Source organism: Pan troglodytes, chromosome X (genome assembly GCF_028858775.2).
Source record: "Pan troglodytes isolate AG18354 chromosome X, NHGRI_mPanTro3-v2.0_pri, whole genome shotgun sequence".
Taxonomy (NCBI): domain Eukaryota; kingdom Metazoa; phylum Chordata; class Mammalia; order Primates; family Hominidae; genus Pan; species Pan troglodytes.
In genome coordinates this window covers 134,266,359-134,292,440 of record NC_072421.2, presented here as the reverse complement: position 1 = coordinate 134,292,440, position 26,082 = coordinate 134,266,359, and the positions used below count along the sequence as shown (strand labels likewise).

Here is a 26,082-nt window from a genome sequence, read left to right as displayed (position 1 = left end):
GCAAATTTTTGTATTTTTAGTAGAGACAGGGTTTCACCATGTTGGCCAGGCTGGTCTTGAACTCCTGACCTCGTGTGATCCGCCCGCCTTGGCCTCCCAAAGTGCTGAGATTACAGGCGTGAGCCACTGTACCCTGCCAGGAAGCTTTTAATATTGTTTCTTTTTTCTAGTTATTTAGAGGCAATGTTATCTGCTGAAAGTGAGGAGGAGTGAGAAGTGGAGGTTTGAGGAGAGATAATAAATGAGACAGTCATCTGAAAAGTTGGAAAGTGAACAAACTAGAGAAGTATTTGGTAGTTTTGAGTCCCATTTGAGATTTGTATCATGAATTTATAGAGAAACCAGTTAAGCATGCTTATATATTTTTCTCTAGCAACACTTACAGCTTGAGTGCAGGTGGTGGTCCCACAAAGCAAGTATACAATGAGGGAGAAGTAACTCCTGGAAGATAAATTGATGTACCATGAGAAGGTAGAATCGATATGGGACAGTAAAATCAACAATAACTATGCACTATACTATGCTGTCCACATACTACCCCAGTTCCTTATTCTTTGTGGCCAAATGTCTTAAAAGAGTCACTTATGCCTGCTGTCTGCAATTCCTCCTCCCACATTCTGTTTAATTCATTTCAGTCAAGTTTTCACTCTCATCATTCCACTGAAACTGCTCTTGTCAAGGTCACCAGTGACCTGCACATTGTTAGATTCAATCCAAATTTTCCTCTTCCATATTTGACTCCATTAGTCACTCCTTCCCTGATAGTATCCTAATTTTAGGATACTTCACTTTTTCTTTTACTCCATTGATCACTACTTCAGTCGTTTGCTGATCCTCTTCCCTAACCTTTTTTTTTTTTTTTTTTGAGACGGAGTTTCGCTCTTATTCCCCAGGCTGGAGTGCAATGGCATGATCTCAGCTCACCACAACCTCCGCCTCCCGGGTTCAAGCAATGCTCCCACCTCAGCCTCCCAAGTAGCTGAGATTACAGGTGCACACCACCACGCCCAGCTAATTTTTGTATTTTTAGTAGAGACAGGGTTTCACCATGTTGGTCAGGCTAGTCTTGAACTCCTGATCTCGTGATCTGCCCGCCTTGGCCTCCCAAAGTGCTGGGATTACAGGCATGAGCCGCCATGCCCGGCCTTTTTTTTTTTTTTTTTTTTCTGATACAGGGTCTCACTGTGTCACCCAGGCTGGAGTGCAGTGGTATGATCTCTGCTCACTGCAACCTCTGCCTCCTGGGCTTGAGGGATTCTCTTCCCTCAGCCTCCTGAGTAGCTGGGATTACAGGTGCCCACCACCATGGCTGGCCAATTTTTGTATTTTTAGTAGAGACGGGGTTTCATCATGTTGTCCAGGCTGGTTTCGAACTCCTGGCTTCAAATGATCTGCCCGACTCGGCCTCCCAAACTGTTGTGATTATGGGCGTGAGCCACTGTGCCGGGCTGACTTACCAATTTTTAAAAACCCATTCTTTTTGTCTTCTCTTGATAGAATTATAATCTCCATAAGATCAGGGATCTTTGCCTGTTTTGTTTATTCCTGTATCCCCAAAGCCTGAGATGATGCCTAGAATATAGTAGTAGTTCAGCAAGTATGTGTTAATTGAATGAATATGCTTCACTTCTCATTTGCTCTTCTAAAAATAACAGTGTCTAACATACTTTAACTATTTGGCATACATCTTCAAGTGTACTGCTTTATGGCTACCCCAAAGAAAGACAACCTAAAGTTTTGTGAATAGTTGCATTCAACTCCAAGTGTAGAATGTCTGCAATCTTATTTTTCCAATACATAAACTGAAAATGTTAAAATGTATCCCTAAACATTCTATATAAAATATTGGGAGAAGAGAAAACAAGAGTATGATACAGTAAAAGGAGAAATTCAGGTAGAGACTATGACTCTTGCTTAGGTAACTGGTCACAAGGCAATAATTGGTAATCATAATATTCTTCCTAAAATATCCATTTTGTATACATATATATATATGTATATATATTTTTTTACCTCAGTTAATGGTGGTATTTTACTTGGTTTACTAAACCTTCAATCCTGAGGGGTCTAAGCCTGTGTGATGTTGTAATAATCTTCCTTTAGCTTTTAAAAAACATTTTGGCTGGGTGTGATGGCTCACACCCATAATCTCAGCACTTTGGGAGGCCAGTCTTAGCACTTTGGGAGGATAGCTTGAGGCCTAGGCAACATAGTGAGACCCTGTTTCTATGAAAAGTAAAATTAGCTGGTCGTGATGGCACTTGCCTATAGTCCTAGCTACTCAGGAGACTGAGGCCGGAGGATTGCTTGAGCCTATTAAGCCTGCAGTAAGCTATGATCACACCACTGTACTCCAGCCTGGGTGACAGAGCGAGACCCTGTCTCATAAAACAAATAAATAAAACCATTTTTTTTCCACCACAAAAATGAGCATGAAAAAGATTTTAAAAATTGAACTGTAACACACAGAAAAGTAAACAAAGCAACTTCCATTTCTGGAAATGATGGAATAATCGATACTGCACCTACTCCCCATAAACAACTGTAAAACTAACCAACATATAATGAGGCCACTATTTTGAGACATTGCACAATAAGTACTCTAGGAGAACAATCCTTGAGAAAAGAAAGCCACACGAGGAGAGCCCCATGTTCACTCAGTTCTCTGACTAGGGGCAGTTTTCGTATTGTAGCACAGGAAGGTGAAGTTCAAACACAGCACACTGTTCTCACTGGACAAAGGAAGCAAAGATCACAGTTTGGGTTTTGAAGAGGAAGGACATAGACAGTGTCCCCCGGATGTTGGTGTGGGTGTTCCCTGTGGGTCTTTTTAAAAGATTTTATTTTTGAGATGGAGTCTCACTCTGTTGTCCAGGCTGGAGTGCAGTGTTGTGATCTCGGCTCATTGCAACCTCCGCCTCCCAGGTTCAAGTGATTCTCCTGCCTCAGCCTTTCAAGTAGCTGGGACTACAGGCGTCCGCCACCATGCCCAGCTAATTTTTGTATTTTTAGTAGAGATGGGGTTTTGCCATGTTGGCCGGGCTGGTCTTGAATTCCTGACCTCAGGTGATCCACCCACCTCGGCCTCCCAAAGTATCGAGATTACAGGCATGAGCCACCATGCCTGGCCCCTGTGGGTCTTTTCAGAAAATTTAAATTTGTGAGAGAAAAACATCTGAACATCAGGTACAGTCTGATCTACAAAGATTCAACAGTATTTCACTGCCCAGGTGTGGTAGCTCACATCTATACTACCAGCACTTTGGGAGGCCAAGGCAGAAGGATCACTTGAGGCCAAGAGTTTGAGACCAGCCCTTGAAACATAGTGAGATCCCATCTCTACAAAAAAATTTAAAAATTAGCTGGTGTGGAGGTACATGCCTGTAGTTCCAGCTACTTGGGAGGCTGAGGTGGGAGGATTGCCTGAGCCTGGGAGTTCGAGGCTGCAGTGAGTGTGGTTGTGGCTCTGCACTCCAGCCTGGGTGACAGAGGGAGACCCTGTCTCAAAAACAAAAAACCCGAAAAAATAAAAAAACAAAACCCACCACCACAACAGACAGACCCCCAAAACAAAAAAAACCTGTCATAACTCATTCCTGGACTACTCTTACGTAGTTTGCAGGAGAAATTCCAGGTGGAGCATCAGCTGAACATTTATCTAAATTCATAAAGTCATGTAAACTGAGTATTACACAATACATCATGACTACAAACTACAAAATAGGCAATTTAGGCCCCTTTTTATTTATTCATTTATTTATTTATTTTGAGACGGAATTTTGCTCGTCACCCAGACTAGAATGCAATGGCACAATCTCAGCTCACTGCAACCTCCACCTCCCGGGTTCAAGCCATTCTCCTGCCTCAGCCTCCTGAATAGCTGGGATTACGGGCGTCTGCCACTATGCCCGGCTAATTTTTTTGTATTTTTAGTAGAGACAGGGTTTCACCATGTTGGCCAGACTGGTCTCGAACTTCTGACCTCAGGTGATCCACCTGCCTCAGCCTCCCAATATGCTGGGATTACAGATGTGAGCCACTGTGCCCGGCCAGGCTCCTTTTTAAAAATGAAAAAAAATTTCTATTACAGGCTTATTTTGAGCATTTTCAGTTAGATGATAGCTTTATTTTTACTCGCCATTGATAGCAACAGAAAACCTTCTCAAGTATCTATAGGCAAAATATGTTACTTATGTGAGTTCACATGAGATAATGAAACCACTGTGACAAGATCCTGGCTGATGATCAAGACTTGGATACTTTTCATATTTAAAACATTTACAGCAGGGAGCCGGGCGTGGTGGCTCACGCCTGTAGTCCCAGCACTTTGGGAGGCTGAGGCGGGCGGATCACAAGGTCAGGAGATCAAGACCATCCTGGCTAATACGGTGAAACCCCGTCTCTACTAAAAATACAAAAATTAGCTGGGCGTGGTGGCGGGTGCCTGTAGCCCAGCTACTCGGGAGGCTGAGGCAGGAGAATGGCGTGAACCCGGGAGGCGGAGCTTGCAGTAAGCCGAGATCGCGCCACTGCACTCCAGCCTGGGCGACAGAGCGAGACTCCGTCTCAAAAAAAAAAAAAAAAAAAAAAAAAAAAATTTACATCAGGGAGAAAAGCAAGAACATACAGAGAAGCAACACCATTTTTTTTCTTTTCTTTTTTTTTTTTTTCCAGATGGAGTTTCACTCTTGTTGCCCAGGCTGGAGTGCAATGGCGTGATCTCGGCTGGCTGCAACCTTCACCTCCCGGGTTCAAGCGATTCTCCTGCCTCAGCCTCCCGAGTAGCTGGGATTACAGGTGTGCGCTACCATGCCCGGCTAATTTTTTGTATTTTTAGTAGAGACGGGGTTTCACCATATTGGTCAGGCTGGTCTCAAACTCCTGACCTCAGGTTATCCACCCACCTCGGCCTCCCAAAGTGCTGGGATTACAGGCATGAGCCACCGCGCCCGGCCGGACACCATTCTTTTTCAATGAAACAGTCTGATTCCAGAGAATGAGACTTCCAGTTTGAATGCAAAGTGTGTGGTCCCAAAGTTGAATTCTTTTGAACCCAAGTACATGCCTGCGGTTGGGAGGAACACTTAAAGATGAAGCAAGTTCGGAGGAAAGTGTTAACTGAACTACAGAGATGGTCACTGATAAAACAAGTTCTTAGAAGTTCTCAGACACACCCAGAAGTGAAGGGCAGCCAAAACTATCAACACAATGGAAAAATGAGCTCACCCAACTGCACACACAGAGCTTCTAGAAGGGTTAACAGCTCTTGCCATAGGTTCCTGGTTGTAGTTTACAATATCTGCCTTTACCACCCTCTGTGACTGTTCTATTTCTGCTTTGTTTAATTTGATTCCAAGGATTTCAGCAACAACTTTTTGAAAACACAGGAAGACAGAGTCTCTTGCCTTGGCTGAAACAAAGTGGCTATTAAAACCATTTTCCTGGCAAAACCGTAAGTGTTTTTCAGGTTTTACTGTTCGATTATGCTCCAAATCAATTTTATTGCCCACTAAGGTAACCAGTGGCTGAGTTTCTGACTCTTCACTCACTTTCTTCACTAATCTTCTAAAAATTCTCAAAGCTTTGATAACTCATAATACCATATACCAAGATGATTTCCTGTGCTCCATAGATGGATCTGTCCAACATTTTGCTTCCTATTGTCTGGCCTCCTGTATCCCAAACTAGAGAGTAACATTCAAGTTTCCTGGCAATGTTATCCTTCTCAAAAGAAATCCAGTCCTATAGTTTGTACTGGTTCCTGAAAGTTTTTTGAGCAAAATCTGTAGCTAAGGAGGTCTTCCGGGAGGTGCTGTTCCCTAGCACGATGATTTTCAGTGCTGGTCCTGGCTCTCTTCGTTAGAGTCCTACATGATGTCCCAGGAACCATGCCCGCCCCGCTCCCCCAGGTGGAGGGAGGAGGGGAAGGAGAAGGTCTCCAGGGGTGAGGGAGGAAGAAGGGAGGGTAGTGGGGACAGTACCTCACTTGTCTGCTCGATGTCAGCAGTGGCTGGAGAATCTCTCGCCAGGTGCCATCTTGCCAATCTCTTCTCCCTCTGCCCTCTGTGGGTCTTTTGTTGAGGGCTGGGCTGTACATGCATAGTATGAGATTCTGTGAGGCCTAGAAAAGAGCAGCTGCTATGAGGTTGAAAGAAGAACGGAGAAGGCCGGGTGCAGTGGCTCATGCCTGTAATCCCAGCATTTTGGGAGGCCGAGGTGGGTGGATCAGTTGAAGTCAGGAGTTTGAGACCAGCCTGGCCAACATGGTGAAACCCCATCTCTACTGAAAATACAGAAATTAGCTGGGTATGGTGGCACATGCCTGTAGTAAAAGCTACTTGAGAGGCTGAGGCAGGAGAATGGTTTGAACCTGGGAGGTAGAGGTTGCAGTGAGCCAACATTGCATCATTGCACTCCAGCCTGGGTGATAGAGCAAGACTCTGTCTCAAAAAAAAAAAAAAAAAAAAAAAAAAGAGATACTAGAGGTTGCACAGTGCTGAGAAATATGAGGTTCTGACCTAGCCAGAGTGGAGAGAACTTTTTAACATCATAGGCATTCAATTGAAAAACCACACCTTAGGGGAAAGAACCACCTCCTAGAGTAAAGACTACTCTAGGCAGGGTGTGGTGGCTCACACCTGTAATCCCAGAACTTTGGGAGGCCAAGGTGGGCGAATCACGAGGTCAGGAGTTTGAGACTGGCCTGGCCAATATGGTGAAACCCCGTCTCTACCAAAAATATAAAAATTAGCTGGGTGTGGTGGCAGGTGCCTGTAATCCCAGCTACTCATGAGGCTGAGGCGGGAGAATGGCTTGAACCTGGGAGGCAGAGGTTGCAGTGAGCCGAGATCACGCCACTGCACTCCAGCCTGGGTGACAGAGTGAGACTCCATCTCAAAAAAAAAAAAAAAAAAAAAGATGAGAAGAGAACAGATGGAAAATTGGAGAAGGGGAGGCCAATGAAAGGTAGAGAAAGGAAAGAAAGGGAAGAGGTGCACAGAAAAAAAAAGGTGGGGCTGGGCGTGGTGGCTCCCACCTGTAATCCCAGCACTTTGGGAGGCCGAGGTGGGCGGATCATGAGGTCAGGAGATCGAGACCATCCTGGCTAACATGGTGAAACCCCATCTCTACAAAAAATACAAAAAAATTAGCCGGGTGTGGTGGCGGGCACCTGTAGTCCCAGCTACTAGGGAGGCTGAGGCAGGAGAATGGCGTGAACCTGGGAGGCAGAGCTTGCAGTGAGCCGAGATCACGCCACTGAATAGAGCCCCAGAGACCTGTGGGACAATAACAAAAGAAGTAAATAACACATATCGCAAGAGTTACAGAATAAGAAGTGAGAGAAAATGTGGGGTTGAAAATATATTGGTTGAAGTAAGGCTGAAATTTTCCTAAATTTTGTGAAAGGTATAAACTTACAGATTCAAGAAGTTGCAAATGAATGCCAAAGAGGATAAACTCAAAGAAATACATGCTAAGATACTTTTTTTTTTTTTTTTTTTTTTAGAGGAGTCTCACTCTGTCGCCCAGGCTGGAGTGCAGTGGCGTAATCTCGGCTCACTGCAACCTCCGCCTCCCGGTTTCAAGTGATTCTCCTGCCTCAGCCTCCCGAGTAGCTGGGATTACAGGCACCTACCATCACACCCAGCTAATTTTTGTATTTTTAGTAGAGATGGGGATTCACCGTGCTGGCCAGGCTGGTCTTGAACTCCTGACCTCAGGTAATCCCCCCGCCTCGGCCTCCCAAAGTGCTGGGATTACAGGCATGAGCCACCGTGCCTGACCTGCTAAGACACATCTTAATGAAACTTTTGAAAACTAAAAGGAAAAGTCTTGAAAGTGGCTACAGAGAAATGATGTGTTGTATATAGGGGAACACCAATTTGAATGGCAGCAAATTTTTCACCTGAAACAATGGAGGTCAGAAGGCAGTGGCACAATATTTTTCAAGTTATCTCAAGAAGATAACTATCAATTACAAATTCTATCTCTGGTGACGCTATCCTTGAGGAATGAAGGAGAAATAAAGACATTTTTACACAAAGAAAACAGAGAATTTGATGCTAGCAGACCTACCCTCAAAGAATGGCTGATGGAAGTTCTCCAAACAAAGGAAATTATAACAGAAGACATGGAACTTCAAAAAGAAAAAAGAACAATGGAATAGGTAAAAGTAGGAATAAGAATAATAGACTATCTTCAACAGTTTTAGAAATATGTGGTGGTTGAACCAAAGTCATATCATCTGATATGGTACTCAGTGTTTGTAGAGGAAATGTACATTGTCACTACATACACTTTGCATATAATTATATTTTTAAATAGATGTAATACATAAATATGTTTTAGGAGTGGGGAGGGTAAAGAGACCTAAATGGAAGCAAAGTTTCTGCACTTCATTCAAAATATAAATTGTATAAATTGTTGATATCACTAGACTGTGACTAGTTATATATTTATATTGTGATAGAGTGACCACTAAGCCTATACAAAGTGATATGTTCAAAAATACTATAGCTAATTCAAGATATAATTCTACAGAATGTTTAAGAAACTCACATGAGGCCAGGCGCGGTGGCTCACGCCTGTAATCCCAGCACTTTGGGAGGCTGAGGCGGGCGAATCACCTGAGGTCAGGAGTTCGAGACCAGCCTGGCCAGTATGGTGAAACCCCATCTGTACTAAAACTACAAAAATTAGCCGGGCATGGTAGCTCATGCCTGTAATCCCAGCTACTCGGGAGGCTGAGGCAGGAGATTCAGTTGAACCTGGGAGGTGGAGGTTGCAGTGAGCCGAGATGGCGCCATTGCACTCCAGTCTGGGCAACACAGCAAGACTCTGTCTCAAAAAAAAAAAAAAAAAAAAATGAAAGAAAGTAAAGAAAAACAGGAATGAGAAACTGAGAAACAGAAGGGACAGAAAAAAAATAAATGGCAAACATAAGCCCTAACACATCAATAATTATTATGAATTTTAATGATCTGAATACACTAATTATAATACAAATTGGAAGAGTAGATACAGAATGTAATCCAACTATGTGCTATGTACAGTAAGCTGACTTCAAAACATGGTTGACATAGGTAAGTTGAAAGTAAAAGGATAGAAAAAGATGTGTCATAGAAGTATTAATATACTAATGAAATAATCAGGAGTGTATTAATATCAGATGCAGTAGACTTCAAAGCAAAGAAAATTACTAGGGATAAAGAGGGGCATTATTTATTGATGAAAGGATCAATCTAAAGAAGACATAATGATCCTTACTTTTGTATGCACCAAACAACAAAGCTTAAGCTACATAAATAAAAACTGATAGAATTAAGAAGAAATTTAAAAATCCATAATTGTAGATGGGGATTTCAGTATCCACACCCAGTATTGACAGACTACTGTAAATATAATCAGCAAAGATATAGAAGAACTGAAGAATGTCATCAACTAAGAGGATCCAATTGACATTTATAGAACACTTTACCCAACAACAGAATACATGTTACTTTCAAGTGTCCATAAACTATTCACCAAGATAGAACCATATCCTGGGTCATAAAACTCAATTAAAGAAAAATTCAACTCAGAGCATATTCATTTTCTGTTGCTGCTATAACAAATTACCACATATTTAGTGGTTTAGATAATTACAAATATCTTACATTTCTGTAAGTCAGGTGTCTGACATGGGTCTCAGGTTAAAATCAAGGCACCAGAAGAGCTGCATTCCTTTCTCTTTTTTTTGAGATGGAGTTTTGCTCTTCTTGCCCAGACTGGAGTGCAATGGTGCGATCTCGGCTCACCACAACCTCTGCCTCCCGGGTTCAAGCGATTCTCCTGCCTCAGCCTCCGGAGTAGCTGGGATTATGGGCATGCCCCACCATGCCCAGCTAATTTTGTATTTTTAGTAGAGATGGGGTTTCTCCATGTTGGTCAGGCTGGTCTCGAACTCCTAACCTCAGGTGATCCACCTGCCTCAGTCTCCCAAAGTTCTGGGATTACAGGCATGAGCTACTGTGCCTGGCCGGCTGCATTCCTTTCTATAGGCTCTAAGGGAGAATCCATTTCCTTACTCAGTTGTTGACATACTTCAATTCCTTGTGGTTGTAGGAATGAAGTCCATATTTACTTGTAGACTATAAACTGAAGATGTTCCCAGCTTTTAGAGGCTAACAGATTCCTTGGCTTGTGTCTCGCTTCCTTCATCTTCAAAGTCAGCAATGGCAGATTAAATCCTTGTCATGCTGCAACTCTTTTTTTTTGCTTCCCTCTTCCACTTTTTTTTTTTTAGACCCAGTTTCGCTCCTGTTGCCCAGGCTGGGGTGCAGTGGCGTGATCTTGGCTCATTGCAACTTCCACCTCCCGGGTTCAAGCGATTCTCCTGTCTCAGCCTCCCAAGTAGCTCTGATTACAGGCATGCGCCACCACGCCCTGCTAATTTTGTATTTTTAGTAGAGATGGGGTTTCGCCATGTTGCTCAGGCTGGTCTCGAACTCCTGACCTCAGGTAATCCACCCACCTTGGCCTCCCAAAGTGCTGGGATTACAGGCGTGAGCCACCTTGCCTGGCACCTCTTCCACTTTTATGATTAGATTGGGCCCATGTGGATAAACCAGGGCAATCTCCTATTTTTAGTAAACTGATTAGCATCTTTAATTTCATCTGCAATCTTAATTCCTCTTTGCCATGTATCATAAGATATATACAGGTTCCAAAGATTAAGATGTAGACATCTTTGGGTGGCCATTATTCTGCCTACCACACACAATATGTCCTCTGACTGTAATGGAACCAAACTGGAAATCAGTAATAGAAATACATACCACCACGCCTGGCTAATTTTATTTTTGTAGAGATGGGGTCTCGCTGCTCAGGCCAGTCTGGAGCTCCTGGGCTTATGTGATCCTCTTGCCTTGGCATCCCAAAGTGGTGGGATTATAGGCATGAACCACTGCACCCGGCTTAATTTACGTTTTATAGTGTGCAATTCAATGTTTTGGGTTTTTTTTTCTTTTTAAAGCATATTTACAGAGTTGTGCAACCGTCACCACTATCTAACTTAAGAATATTTTAGCCAGGCATGGTAGGTAGCACGTGCCTGTAGTCCATGCTACTTGGGAGGCTGAGGCAAGAGGATTGCTCGAGCCCAGGAGGTTAAGGTTGCAGTGAGCTATGATCACACCCACTGTACGTCAGTCTGCTTGACAGTGAGACCTTGTTTCAAAAAAAAAAAAAAAATTTCTATCACCCTAAAAAGAAACCCCATACTTACTCTTAGTCACTTTCTATTCCTTTCTGTCCCTGGGCCCAGAAATAACTACTTTCTGTTTCTATGAATTTTCCTATTCTGTACTTGCATATAAATTGAATCATACAATATTTAGTCTTTCATGACTGGCTTCTTAGAATGTTTTCGAAGTTCATGCACATTGAGGTACACATCAGTACTTCATCTCTTGGTCAAATAATATTACATTGTATGAATGTATCACATTTGCTTTGTCCATTCATCAGTTGATAGATATTTGGGAGTTATACTTTTTGTCTATGATGAATAATGCTGCTGTGAACATTCCTGAGCAGGTTTTGGTAAGAACCCCTGTGTTTTCAGTTCTTCGGGGTATATACCTCAGAGTAGAATTGCTGGGTCCTAAGGTAACTAACTCATTGTTTACCATTTTGAGGAAATACAAAACTATTTTCCAAAGTGGCTATACCATTTTACAATTTCATGAAAGAGAAATTTATAATACTAAATGATGCTTATATTAGAAAAAAGGAAAGATCTCAAATTAATAATCTAAATTAATAATCTAAGTTCCTGATTCAAGCAACTAGAAAAAGAAAAGCAAATGAAACCAAAGGACTGGACGCAATGGCTTATGCCTGTAATCCCAGCACTTGGGGAGGCTGGGGCGGGAGGATTGCTTGATCCCAGGAGTTCAAGACCAGCCCAGACAACTAGTGGGACCCTATCTCTACTAAAAAAAAGTTAAAAAATAAACCAAAGAAAGCAGAAGAAACAGTGCAAGAAGAGAAATCACTGAGGCCGAGCGTGGTGGCTCATGCCTGTAATCCCAGCACTTTGGGAGGCCGAGGTGGGAGGATCACTTGAGGTCGGGAGTTTGAGACTAGCCTGGCCTACATGGGGAAACACCGTCTCTACTAAAAATACAAAAATTAGCTGGGCGTGGTGGCACATGCCTGTAATCCCAGCTATTTGGGAGGCCGAGGCAGGAGAATAGCTCGAACCCGGGAGCCGGAGATTGCAGTGAGCCGAGATTGAGCCACTGCATTCCAGCCTGGGCCACAGAGTGAGACTCCATCTCAAAAAAAAAAAAAAAAAAAAAATCACTTGAAAACAGGAAAACAATAGAGAAACCAATAAAACAAAAATTTGTTCTTCTAAAATGTGGTACATATACACAATGAAATTCGTCCATAAATAAAGAAGAAAATCTTGTCATTTGTAACAGCATGGATGGAGCTGGAAGATATTATGTTAAGCAAGATAAGCCAGGTACAGAAAGACAAATATTGCATGTTATTACTCATATTTGAGAGCTAAAAAAAAAACATTGAACTCGTGAAGATAGAGAGTAGAATGATGGTTACCAGAGGCTGGGAAGAGTAGTGGGAAGAGAGGATAAAAAGTGATGGTTAATGGTAGAAATACAGTTAGATACAAGGAATAAGATCTAATGTTCACTAGCATGATAGGGCAACTATAGTTATCTCTAATTTATTGTATATTTTGAAATAACTGAAAGAGTGGAATTTGGAATGTTCAAAGGCTTGAGCTGATGGATACCTCAATTACCCTGATATGATTATCATACATTGTACACATATCAAAATATCACATGTATCCAATAAATAAGTACAACTATTATGTATCAATAACAAAATTAAAAATGTTAAAATCTATGTTGCAAAAAACCTGGTTATTCTTTTTTTTTTTTTTTTTTTTTTTTTGAGACAGAGTCTTGCTCTGTCATCAAGCTGGAGTGCAGTGGTGCGATCTCGGCTCACTACAACCTCCGCCTCCCTAAAACTAGTTATTCTTAAAAAATGAAAATAAAATTGATAAACCTGTAGCAAGACTGACAAAGATAAAAGGAGAGACAACGTAAGTACCACTATAAGGATTCAAACAGTGATATCACTACAGAGTCTATAGTTGTTAAAAAAATGAAAAAGAAAATATTAGGACCAACTTGACACTCATAAACTTGACAACTTAGAAGAAACTGGTCAGTTTTTCCAAAACCATGCAGATACCCAAACTAAATCAAGATAAAACAAATTGAACCAGGCGCAGTGGCTCATGCCTGTAATTCCAACACTTTGGGAGGCTGAGGGGAGGATCACTTGAGCACAGTAGTTTGAAAACAACAACGGCTGGGCGCGGTGGCTCGTGCCTGTAATCCCAGCACTTTGGAAGGCTGAGGCGGGCAGATCACCTGAGGTCGGGAGTTCGAGACCATCCATGACCAACATGGAGAAACGCCATCTCTACCTACCTAAAATACAAAATTAGCCGGGCGTGGTGGTGCATGCCTGTAATCCCAGCTACTCGGGAGGCTGAGGCAGGAGAATCGCTTGAACCCGGAAGGCGGAGGTTGCAGTGAGCCGAGATGGCGCCATTGCACTCCAGCCTGGGGAACAAGAGTGAAACTCCATCTCAAAAAAAAAAAAAAAAAAAAAAAAAGTCACAACAACAAAAAACCCCAAATCATCAGAATAGTCCTTTAACCATTAAAGAAAATGAATTCATAACTAAAAGGCTTCTAAAAAAGAAATCTGTGTGCTTATATCACTTTGTTCACTGAAGAATCATCCCAAACATTTAAAGAATTAACATCAGTATTACACAATCTCCCCCCAGAAATAGAAGAGGATGGAACACTTCCTAGCTCATTTTATGAGGCCACTATTACTGTGATCCCAAAACTGAAGAGAGCACAAAAGCAAAAACTATAAACTAATGTCTCTCATAATAAATGTGGAAACAAAAATCCTTAATAAAATATTAGCAAATCAGGCTGGGCCCAGTGGCTCACACCTGTAACCCCAGCACTTTGGGAGGCCAAGGCAGCCAAATTGCTTGAGGCTGGGAGTTCGAGACCAGCCTGGCCAACATGGGGAAACTCTGTCTCTACTAAAAATACAAAAGTTAGCTGGGAGTGGTGGTGCACGCCTGTAATCCCAGCTACTTAGTAGGCTGAGGCAGGAGAATCGCTTAAACCTGGGAGGTGGAGGTTACAGTGAGCCGTGATCATGCCACTGTACTCCAGCCTGGGTGACAAAGCCAGACTGTCTCAAATATATATATATGTGTGTGTGTGTGTGTGTGTGTATCTCAAATGCAGCAACACACAAATTATATACCACAACTGTGATGATTGATTTTGGGTGTCGACTGGTTAAGGAATTCTGGAAAACTGGTAAATAATTCATTATTCTTAATGTTTCATTAAGCACCGAGCCCATCCCTCTTCTGCTTAAAGGGAAACTCAGGTAGTTTGGCATTTGATTAGAATGATTTGGCTGCTCCAGGTGTGTCTGTGACGGTGTTTCCAGAGGAGATTGGCATTTGAGTTGGTGAACTGAATGGACAAGATTTGCCCTCATGTTGGTGAGCACCGTTCAATCAGCTGTGAGCCTGGGTGTAACACAAGGTTGGGGGAAGAAAAAAATTCTTGCTCTTTCTTCTGGAGCCAGGTCACCCTTCTTCTCCTGCCCTTAGATTTAAGAAATCCAGTTGTTTCTCTGGCCTTTGGGACTCACACCAGCAGCCCCCTGGGCTCTGGGGCCTTGAGCCTCAGGCTGAGCATTACACCATCAGCTTCCCTGGGTTGGAGGTCTTTGAACTGGAACTGAGCCATGCCACTGGCTTTCCTGGTTCTCAGACTTACAGATGGCCTATTGTAGGACTTCTCAGCTTCCATAATTGAGTGAGCCAATTCCCCTAATAAATCCCTTCTCATATATCTCTTTCTATGTATATTCCATTGGTTCTTTCTGGGGAACCTTGACTAAAACAGGTTAAGAGATTTAAACCAGTAATGCAAGACTGGCTCAATATTCAAAGATCAATTAATGTAGTCCACCATATCAATAGACTAAGGAAGAAAATAGGCTGGATGCGATGGCTTACACCTGTAATCCCAGCACTTTGGGAGGCTGAGGTGGGCAGATCATTTGAGGTCAGGAGTTTGAGACCAGCCTGGCCAACAGGGTGAAACCCTGTCTCTACCAAAAACACAAAAATTGGCCGGGCATGGTGGCACACACCTATAGTCCCAGCTACTTGGGAGGCTGACATGGGAGGATCGCTTGAGCCTAGGAGGCGGAGGTTGCAGTGAGCCAAGATTGCGCCACTGCACTCCAACCTGGGCGACAGAGTGAGACCCTGTTCCCCAAGCCCTCCCATCAGCCCCCCACCAAAAAGAAAATAATATTATATTGATTAATGCAGAAAGCATATACAAGATTATTCAGAATTTTTCATGAAAAGGAACAGTCTCTAAAATACTTAAAACAAATTTGAGAAAGAATAAAGTAGGAGAAATTACTCTACTTGATGTTAAAGGCTAATACATAAATCCTATAATCTGGACAATGTGGTATTGGTTGAGGGGTAGCCAGCCATAAAGATTAACAGGACAGAATAGACAACCCAGAAATAGACCCACACAAATATGCCTAAGACATTTGTTGTTTTTTGTTTTTGAGGCAGAGTTTCGCTCTTGTTGCCTAGGATGGAGCGCAATGGCATGATCTTGGCTCACTGCAACCTCCGCCTCCCGGGTTCAAGTGATTCTTCTGCCTCAGCCCCCCGAGTAGCTGGGACTACAGGCATGCACCACCACACCTGGCTTGTTTTTTAGTAGAGATGGGGTTTTGCCATGTGGGCCAGGCTGGTCTTGGACTCCTGACCTCAAGGGATCCGCCTGCCTCAGCCTCCCAAAGTGCTGGGATTACAGGCATGAGCCACCACGCCTAGCTGCCTAAAAGATTTTTGACAATGGCATAAAAGTAACTCAAGGGAGGAAGAATAGCATTTTTAACAAACAGTGCTAGAACAATTGGACATCTAGGTTAAAAATAAAAAAAGCTAATCTTAACCTAAACCTCATGACTTATACAAAATTAATTCCAAATGGATCTCATATTTAAATATTAAGTGTAAAATTACAAAACTTTTGGGAAAAAAAGTATGACAAAATCTGTTGGACCTAAAGACAGGTGAAGAGTTTTTGGATTTGACACCAAAGTGCAATCCACAAAGGAAACAAAATGGATAAATTGAACTTCATCAAAATGAAAAAATTTTGATCTGCAAAAGACCCTGTTAAGAGGATAAAAAGACTAGGCCAAGACTGAGAAAATATTTGCAAACCACATATCTGACAAAAGCCCTGGATCTATAATATATAAAGAGCTCTCAAAATTCAACAGTTAAAAAAACAAGCATTTCAATTAGAAATTGAGCTAAAGAGGGCTGGGTGTGGTGGCTCACACCTGTAATCCCAGTACTTTGGGAGGCCAAGGTGGGTGAATCACCTGAGGTCAGGAGTTCGAGACCAGTCTGGCCAACATGGTGAAACCCTGTCTCTATTAAAAATACAAAAATCAGCCGGACGTGGTGGCAGGTACCCGTAATCTCAGCTACTCGGGAGGCTGAGGCAGGAGAATCGCTTGAACCTGGGAGGTGGAGGTTGCAGTGAGCCGAGATCTTGCCACTGCATTCCAGCCTGGGCGACAGAGTGAGACTTGGTCTCAAAAAAAAAAAAAAAGAAAAGAAATTGAGCTAAAGATATGAACAGACATTCACTGAAAAGGACAACGGATGGTAAGTAAGCACATAATAAGATGGCCAACATCATTAGCCATTACAGAAATGAAAATTAAAACTGTAGTGAGATATCACTATATAACTATCAGGTTGGCTAACATTAAAAAAAATAGTGACAACCTGTATTATTCCATTCTCACACTGCTATAAAGATACTATCTGAGACTGGGTAATTTATAAAGGAAAGGGGTTTAGTTGACTCACAGTTCTGCATGGCTCCGGAGTCCGCAGGAAACTTACAATCATGGTGTAAGGGGAAGCAGGCACATTTTACGTGGTGGCAGGTGAGACAGTATGTGAGAAGGAACTGTCAAACATTTATAAAACCATCAGATCTCATGAGAACTCACTATTGTGAGAACAGCATGGGGGAAATGCCCCCATGATCCAATCACCTCCCACCAGGTCCCTCCCTCAACACGTGGGGATTATGTAGATTACAATTCGAGATGAGATTTGGGTGAGACACAGAGCCAAACCATATCAACACCATATGCTGGTAAGGACTTACCAAGCTGGATCACTCATACATTGCTGGTAACAATGTAAAAGTGGTATAGCCACTCTGGAGAATATTTTTGTAGTTTCTTAAAAAATTATACCTCACTTACTGTATGATACGGCAAGTGCACTCTTGGGCACTTATCCTAGAGAAATGAAAACTTAGGTTCATAAACCTGTATGTGAATGTTGAAAGCAGCTTCCTTCCTTCCTTCCTTCCTCCCTCCCTCAAGCAGCTTCCTTCCTTCCTTCCTTCCTTCCTTCCTTCCTTCCTTCTTTCCTTCTTTCCTTCTTTCCTTCCTTCCTTCCTTCCTTCCTTCCTTCCTTCCTTCCTTCCTTCCTTCCTCCCTCCCTCCCTCCCTCCCTCCCTTCCTTGACAGAGTGTAGCTCTGTCACCCAGGAGGCTGGAGTGCAGTGGCGCGATCTTGACTCACTGCAACCTCTGCTGCCACCACCCCTGGCTAATTTTTGTATTTTTTGTACAGACAGGGTTTTGCCATATTGGCCAGGCTGGTCTCACTCCTGACCTCAAATCGATCTGCCCACCTTGGCTTTCAAAAGTGCTGGGAGTACAGGCATGAGCCTCTGTGCCTGGCTGAAAGCAGCTTTCTTTATACTAGCCCAAACTGCAAATAACCCCAACATACTTCAATGGGTGAATAGTTAAACAAAATGTGCTATATCCATATCATGAAATACTACACAGCAAAAAAGAATGTACTATCAATACATGCAAATACCTAGATAAATCTCCAGAGAATTATGCTGAGTGAAAAAGTCAACCTCAAAAGGTTGCATAATGTATGATTTCATTTAAATAACATTCTTAAAATAACAAGATTATAGAGATGGGGAACAGATCAATAGTTGCCAAGGAGTGGGGCATGGAGGGGCTGAATGTGGCTATAGAGACTGAATGAAGGAGCATTATCATGATGGAACAATTCTACATTTTGATTGTGGTGATGATTCCATGAATCTACACATGTAAGAAACATGTAGATTAACACCTGGCCTCTCATCAGAAACAATGGATGCCAGCAGGCAGTAAGATGATATATTCCAAGTGCTTAAAGAAAAATCTTTCAAGCAGGAATCTATATGCAGCAAAAGTATTCTTCAAAACTGAAGGCAAAATAAATTCCCAAACGAATGATAAAATATGTTGCTAGCATAACTGCCTTACAAGAAATTAGAAGAATAAACCCAAAAGAAATGCCAAAAGAAGTTCTTTAGGGAGAAAATAATGAACACTAGAGATTAAATCTAATCCACAGAAACAAATGAAAAGCACAAGTAAAAGTAATTATGTAGGCAATTATAAACCGTGTAAGGTGTATGTATCTCCACACACACACACACACGGAGTTTTCTAAAAGTTCATGGAATTGCAATATTATGAAAAAACTATACATGGATTCCAAAAATTTTAGCATCCAAATAAACTTGCACTAACTTGTTATAACATACCTTAACAACCTCTAGTTTGAGGTATGAAAAGGATAAGACATCAGTTTGGAAATAGCCTCTATCAGAGCAACATGACTTCTGCCAAATTTGAAGTTAGAACAAACATTATGGTGAAGCTTGGGTGGAAGAATGGTGAAATCATTGATGCATTAGAAAAGTTTGTGGGGACAAAGCTCCAAAGAAATCAGCAGTTTACAAATGGATAACTCATTTCGTTTTTATTTTTTGAGACAGGGTCTTGCTCTGTCACCTAGACTGGAGTACAGTGGCATGTTCATGGCTCACTGAAGCCTCAACCTCCCAGGCTCAAGTGATCCTCCTACCTCAGCCTCCCTATTAGCTGGGACTACAGGTGTGCACCACTATGCCCAGCTAATTTTTGTATTTTTTGTAGAGATAGAGTTTCACCATAATGCCCAGGCTGGTCTTGAACTTCTGCAAGTGATCTGCCTGCCTCGGCCTGCCAAAGTGTTGGGATTGCAGGCGTCAGCCACTGTGCCCAGCACGGATAACTCATTTTAAGAAGGGATGAGACAATGTTGAAGATGAAGCCCACAGTGGCAGACCATCCACATCAGTTTGTGAGGAGAAAAGTTGCTCCTTCAGTTGGTGCTCTTTCAATTAAGGCATGAGTTCATCTTGCTCACGCCCTAATTGAAGGAGTACCTAATAATCACCAATGATCAGCGACAGAACCAATAGCCAACATCATAGACCCTTCAGTTGGTTCCGCTCACCCAATTCTGACTGAAAAACTAAAGTTGAGCAAATTTTCTACTTGATGGGTGCCAATACCATTGTAGCCAGATCAGCTTCAGACAAGAACAGAGCTTTCAAAGGAAATCTTAAATAAGCGAGATCAAGATTTTGAAGCACTTCTTTGAAGACTTGTAGCAGGATATGAAACGTTGCCTTACCAGTACAATCCTGAAGGCAAAGCACAAAGCAATGGCTACCAACAGTTGGAGTGGTTCAGTCAAAGCAAAAGCACAGTAGTCAAGAACAAAGGTCATGGCAACAGTGTTTACAGATGCTCAAGGCATTTTGCTTGTTGACTTTCTGGAAGGCCAAAGAACAATAAAATTAGCTTATTATGAGAATGTCTTGAGAATGTTAGCCGAAGTTTTAGCAGAAAAACACCTGGGAAAGCTTCACCAGAGAGTCCTTCTTTACAATAACAATGTTCCTGCTCATCATTGTCATCAAATAAGGGCAATTTCGTGAGAATTTTGATGAAAAATAATTAGGCATCTGCCTTATAGTCCTGATTTGGTTCCTTCTGACTTCTTTTTGTTTCCTAATCTTAAGAATCTGTAAAGGGCACCCATTTTTCTTCAGCTAGTAATATAAAAAAGACAACATAGACATGGTTAAATTCCCAGAACCCTCAGTTCTTTAGGGATGGACTAAATGACTGGTATCATCCCTTACCAAAGTGTCTTGAACTTGATGGAGCTTATGTTGAGAAATAAAGTTTATATTTACTTTTTTTTTTTTTTTGAGATGGAGTTTTGCTCTTACTGCCCAGGCTGGAGTGCAATGGCACGATCTTGGCTCACTGCAACCTCCGCCTCCCAGGTTCAAGCGATTCTCCTGCCTCAGCCTCCCAAGTAGCTGGGATTACAGGTACCCGCCACCACACCCAGCTAATTTTTACATTTTTAGTAGAGACGGAGTTTCACCATGTTGGCCAGGTTGGTTTCGAACTCCTGACCTCAGGTGATGCATTTGCCTCGGCCTCCCACACTGCTGGGATTACAGGCATGAGCCTCCACGCCTGACCTTACATTTTTGTTTTTAATTCCATTTTTCCCACAAACTTTTTGAATTTCCTTATATGTGTATGTGTACAATTAATCTTTTCTTCTCTTAATATGTTTAAAATGATTCCATAAAACTGCAATTATAAAATCATATTCTTAGACTTTTAACATATAAAGATGTGATATATACGATTTTTAAAATTTTTTAATTTTTTACTTTTTGAGACAGAGTCTCACTCTGTTGCCCAGGCTGGAGTGCAGTGGCACGATCTCAGCTGACTGCAACCTCTGCCTCCCGAGTTCAAGCAATCCTCCTGCCTCAGCCTCCTGAATAGCTGAGTAGCTGGGATTACAGGTGTGCACCATCACGCCCGGCTGATTTTTGTATTTTTAGTAGAGGTGGGTTTCATCATGTTAGTCAGGCTGGTCTCAAACTCCTGACCTCAAGTGATCCACCTGCCTCGGCTTCCCAAAATACTGGGATTACATGCGTGAGCCACCGCGCCCAGCCAAGATGTGATATATATGATGATAATAGCATAAAGAAGGAGATAGGGATGAAACTACATTACAGTAAGTAAATGACACCAAAAAGAATTTGAAGCTACAGAAAAAATTGAAGAGTACCACAAATGGTAAATATGTACGTTAGTACAAAAGAATTGAGCAACCACTAAAAAAACAAACCCTCAAAATAGAGAAATCATTCAACAAAGGAATTAAAAAGGTACAGTAGAAAATATATGTTTAATACAAAAGAAGAAAGTAAAAGAGGAACAAATGAACATAAAAGATGAGACATATAGAAACAATTATCAAAATGGCCAACATAAATCCAATCATACCAATAATAAATGTGAATGGATTAAACAACTGAATCAAAGGAAGATATTGTCAGAGTGGGAAAAATATCCCAAGATCCAACTATATGCTGTCTACATGAGATGTACTTTAATTTCAAAGACACAAGTAGGTTGAAATTAAGAGGATGAAAAACGATGGCCGGGCGTGTTGGCTCATACTTGTAATCCCAGCACTTTGGGAGGCTGAGGAAGGCAGATCACTTGAGGTCAGGAGTTCGAGCCTAGCCTGACCAGCATGGTGAAACCCCGTCTAAAAATACAAAAATTAGCCAGGTGTGGTGGCAGGTGCCTGTAATACCAGCTACTCAGGAGGCTGAGGCAGGAGAATCACTTGAACCCAGGAGACAGAACTTGCAGTGAGCCAAGATCACGCTCTTGCACTCCAGCCTGGGTGACAGAGTGAGACTCTGTCTCAAAAAAACAGACAAACAACTAAAAACAAGAAAAAAGATGTACCATGCAAACAGTAAACATAAGACTACTGGTATGGTTATATTAATATCAGATAAAGTAGACTCTAATACACAAGGAAATGTAACTAGAGAGAAATTAGAACATTATATAATGACTAAAGGTCAATTCATTAGAGACATGAATTATAACGATAATTATAAACATGTACACATACTCACCACAGGGCCCCAAAATACAAGAAGAAAAATAGAATTGAAGACAGAAATGAAACAGTTCAAGACTTCATTATTGCTCTCAGTAATGGATAGAACAAACATTCTGAAGACTTGAGCAGTGCTATAAACTGACATTTTGTTTTTGTTTTGTTTGTTTTTTTTTCAGAGTCTCACTTTGTCACCTAGGCTGGAGTGTAGTCGCACAATCTCAGCTCACTGCAACCTCCACTTCCCGAGCTCAAGCGATTCTCGTGTTTTAGCCACCCGAGTAGCTGAGACTACAGGTGTGTGCCACCGTGCCTGGCTAATTTTTGTATTTTTAGTAGAGATGGGGTTTAACCATGTTGGCCAGGCTGGTCTTGAACTCCTGACTGCAAGTGATCCACCCTCCTCGGCCTCACAAAGTGCTGGGATTACAGGCATGAGCCACCACGCCTGGCCAGTATTATATTAAATGTCCAGAACAGACAAATGTGTATAGATAGAAAATAGATTAGTTGTTCCTTAGGCTTAAGGGAGTGGAGATTAACTGCAAATGAACATTAGGGATCTCCTCTGGTTGATGGAAACTTTGTGGTAGATTGTGGTGATGGTTGTACATACAACCCTGGAAATTTACTAAAAATTGTTGAATTGAGCAATTACACCAGTGAATTTTAAGGTATGTAAATTATGCCTCAAGAAAGCTGTTTTTAAAACATTGAACATGAAAATATGATCAATATCATTAGTTATGGAAATGCAAATTAAAACTGCAATGAGATATCATTGCATACCCACTAGAATTGCAGAAATAAAAAAAAAAGCACACAGTAAAGAATTGTTGACAAAGATACAGAGAAATGGTAATCCTCATAAATTCCTGATGGGCACGTACATGGTATACTCACTTTGGAAAACAGTTTGGCAATTTCTTAAAAAGTTAAATATAAATTTACCATATGACCCAGTAATTCCTCTTCAAGGTGTATACCCAAAGGGAATGAAAGCACTTGTACACACAAAGACTAGTGCAAGAATTTTCAGAGCAGAATTATTCATGATAGCCAAAAAGTGGAAACAACCCAAATGTCCATCAACTAAGGGCTGGATAAACAAAATGTGGTATATTCAAACAATGAAATATTATTCAGCCATAACAAGCAAGGAAGTGCTGATAAATGCTCCAACCTAGATGGACCTTGAAAACATAATATTAAGTGAAAGAAGCCAGTCACAAAATTCTACAAATGGTATGATTCCATAGAGACAAGAAAGTAGTTGCTTGGTCCTCATGATGGAGAAAAGGAGTAACAATAAATGGGATCTTATTGGGGTTATAAAAATATTCTAAAGTGGATTTATGATGATAGTTACACAACCTGGTAAATTTACTAAAAATCAGTGAATTGTACACTTGAAATGGGTGAATTATATGATATGTAAAATATGTATAAAGACAGTTGAAAAGAAAAAAAAACTACTGTTAAATGTTAGGAGGTTGTACTGATTACTGTTGTTCTGCCCAGATCCTCTCAGATTCCTTTAACAATTTCTTGAACTCCTTCCCTGGCTTTTGTGTTTATTTACTTCCTTTTCTTTTTAGACAAAGTCTTGCTTTGTCACCCAGGCTGGAGTGCCGTGACACAATCTCGGCTCACTGCAACCTCTGCCTTCCGGATTTAAGTGATTCTCCTGCCTCAGCCTCTCAAGTAGCTGGGATTACAGGCACACGCCACCACGCCTGGCTAATTATTGTATTTTTAGTAGAGACAGGGTTTCACTCTGTGTTGGCCAGGCTGGTCTCAAACTCCTGACCTCAGGTGATCTGGCTGCCTCAGCCTCTCAAAGCGCTGGGATTACAGGCATGAGCCCCCACGCCCGGCTGTGTATATTTACTTCTAAAGGCCTGTACCTTTGCCTCTCTGGCTCTCTTGGAAGCCTGTTTTAAGGAGCTGCTTTGCTTGTATGTGCAGAGAACTGACAATGCCTGAGAATTTACATTCATATTTTTGCAACCCCACCCCTTTCCACTTGCAAGTTCTGGATAGTCTTTACCAAATGAAGGTTATTGAGGGAAAGTATGAAAGTTTAATTCCTCTGTCTTGAGTAGGGACAAACCCTGTGACATAATTTACACTTGGCATTCTCCTGTGGGATCATGTGGAAGCAACCCTCCATAGGATGTTGCCTGAAATTACACATTTGCTTAGCTACTTCCGCTTTCCTGTCCTGCTTCCTCCATTTCCTTATTGAGGTCTCCTGGGAGCACTTCCTTAAATTAACTGCATGTACTTGAATCCTCATCTCAGAGCCTGCTTCTGGGGAGCCAACCCAAGACAAGGGGGATTACTTATTCCTAATTTACCCAGTTTTCAGGTGAAGGGACACATATTCAGGTAACACTCCAGGCTTTTCTATGCCCTTCGCTGCTCCTCATGGGAGGAGGAGTGACATGCTAAATTGTGATTTGGGATTAAGAATTTGGCATCTGTGACTTATCCCCTTTCTTTGGGGTATTCCTGCCTGCAGGGAGCATGTGCTATGGTCAGTAGGCTTAAGGAAAATGGCTCTGCCTTTGCATGAAAGGCCCAGAAGCAGAGCCTGAGGCAGGCATTTAGGTGTATGTGATTTATTGAGGGAGGGCTCTTTAGGAAAAACCTGTAAAAGAATGAGAGTAGGAAGATACAGGGGAGGAATGTGTGTGGTCATGGCCTGTAATGTGTCAGGAGTTGTTTCATGCAGCAATGAGGAACTTGAGGAGTTCTTCCATTAGGAGGCAAGGGAGTTAGGCCTATCAGTCAGTCATTGGTCATTATTGGCGGTGGTGGTGAGGGGTGGGGGTGGGAGGTGTTTGGATTTCCCAGTTGTCTTCAGAAGAGGTGGCTCCCCTTAGCAAAGGGTAATTATTTGAACATGTTTAAAGGTGTAAACTGTTAGCCACAGCACTCAATGTAGCTGGGGGATGGATGCACCAGTTAATGAAGGTGATCAATGAAAGGCACCAACAGTGTCTACTATAGTTCATTCCTTGGACCAATCAGATCCACTTGCTACCTCCTATTAAATTCACTCTATTTGGGCATGGTTTTTCCAGGATTCTAGTTGGTGGGAATTCCTTTGGGAAACTTGCAAGAGGAGATTTAAACAAACCACAGCCTTGACTGCTCTGATTGGTCCTGAGACTTTAACTGATATTCTTTTTTCCTTCTTTCATCACCCATTCTAGATTTCCCTAACTTGTTTGGTTCTTCTGCTGGTCTAGGTGGCTTTCCTGATGGGGTGACCTATACCCTCATTGCCGTGGGTCTGAGCCCGTTTTCATGACCTTATCAAGTCTGTGGTTGCTTCACTTGCCCATTCATGGCTAAAACTGGGCATTACAGTAGCAAGAGATGCCCCAGTTGGTCACATGAATGCCAAACATACTCTTCCCTGCTCATATTATATAGCAGCAACTTTACGTCCTCATGATAATCTAGGGCCAATTCCCGCTGTCAGTATGGTAACTCTTTTTCATACCTGTTGATCTATTGGCAGAAGGAGCCCAAGTGACTAGCCAATACGTGTAGCTTTAGGTGTAGTCGGACTCTTACTACGTCTCTTTGTGGAAGTGATCCCCATCTGGGAACTGGGTCTTCTAGATGCATAGATCCTAAGGTTGTAGAGACAGGAAGCATAAATCCCTCAAGTAGTTCATTAGGAGTGATGGTGAGAGGGTCACTCTTACTTCCATGTCTTGGTTCTTACACCCATGTATTTTTACCTGTTGGGGCCAGAGCACTATATAATGATCTCTGAGTTAGAGGTAGAGTCAGTGAGCTTTTTCTATAAAGGGCCAGACAGTAAATATTTTAGACTTTGCAGTCCATATGGTCTCTGTTGCTACTACTCAACTCTGATGTTGTAACATGAAAGCAGCCAAAGACAGTATGTAAACAAATGAGCATGGCTATGTTCCAATAAAGTCATATTTATCAAAACAGGCAGTGGGCTGGATTTGGCACGTTGTCCATAATTTG

At 42.0% G+C, this 26,082-nt stretch overlaps 1 pseudogene; it reads right to left on the bottom strand.

Annotated features, from left to right (window-relative positions):
• Positions 1-5,133: 5,133 nt before the first annotated feature.
• LOC739438 (ras-related protein Rab-28-like) lies at positions 5,134-5,873 on the bottom strand (annotated as a pseudogene).
• Positions 5,874-26,082: the final 20,209 nt, after the last annotated feature.